Source organism: Solanum tuberosum, unplaced genomic scaffold, assembly GCF_000226075.1.
Source record: "Solanum tuberosum cultivar DM 1-3 516 R44 unplaced genomic scaffold, SolTub_3.0 scf00001, whole genome shotgun sequence".
Lineage (NCBI taxonomy): Eukaryota > Viridiplantae > Streptophyta > Magnoliopsida > Solanales > Solanaceae > Solanum > Solanum tuberosum.
Genome location: NW_006238927.1, coordinates 6130407 through 6130610, shown reverse-complemented (window position 1 = coordinate 6130610; position 204 = coordinate 6130407).

The window sequence follows — 204 nt, the reverse complement described above, 5'->3', positions numbered from 1 at the left end:
TTTGGTGTGAGGGATACGCGGGGACCTCCGACTAGGGAAAAGGGATGGATTTTGGTGTGACGGATTTTGGTGTTTTAATTAGGATCCTTTTAGAGGAAATTGGGTGGGAATTGGGTTATGAGGCGGATAGTTGGGTTATGGGTTAAAAAAAAGGGTCAACCGGGTAGTTCAATAGGATTAAAACACGTGTAAGAAATTAGGGGA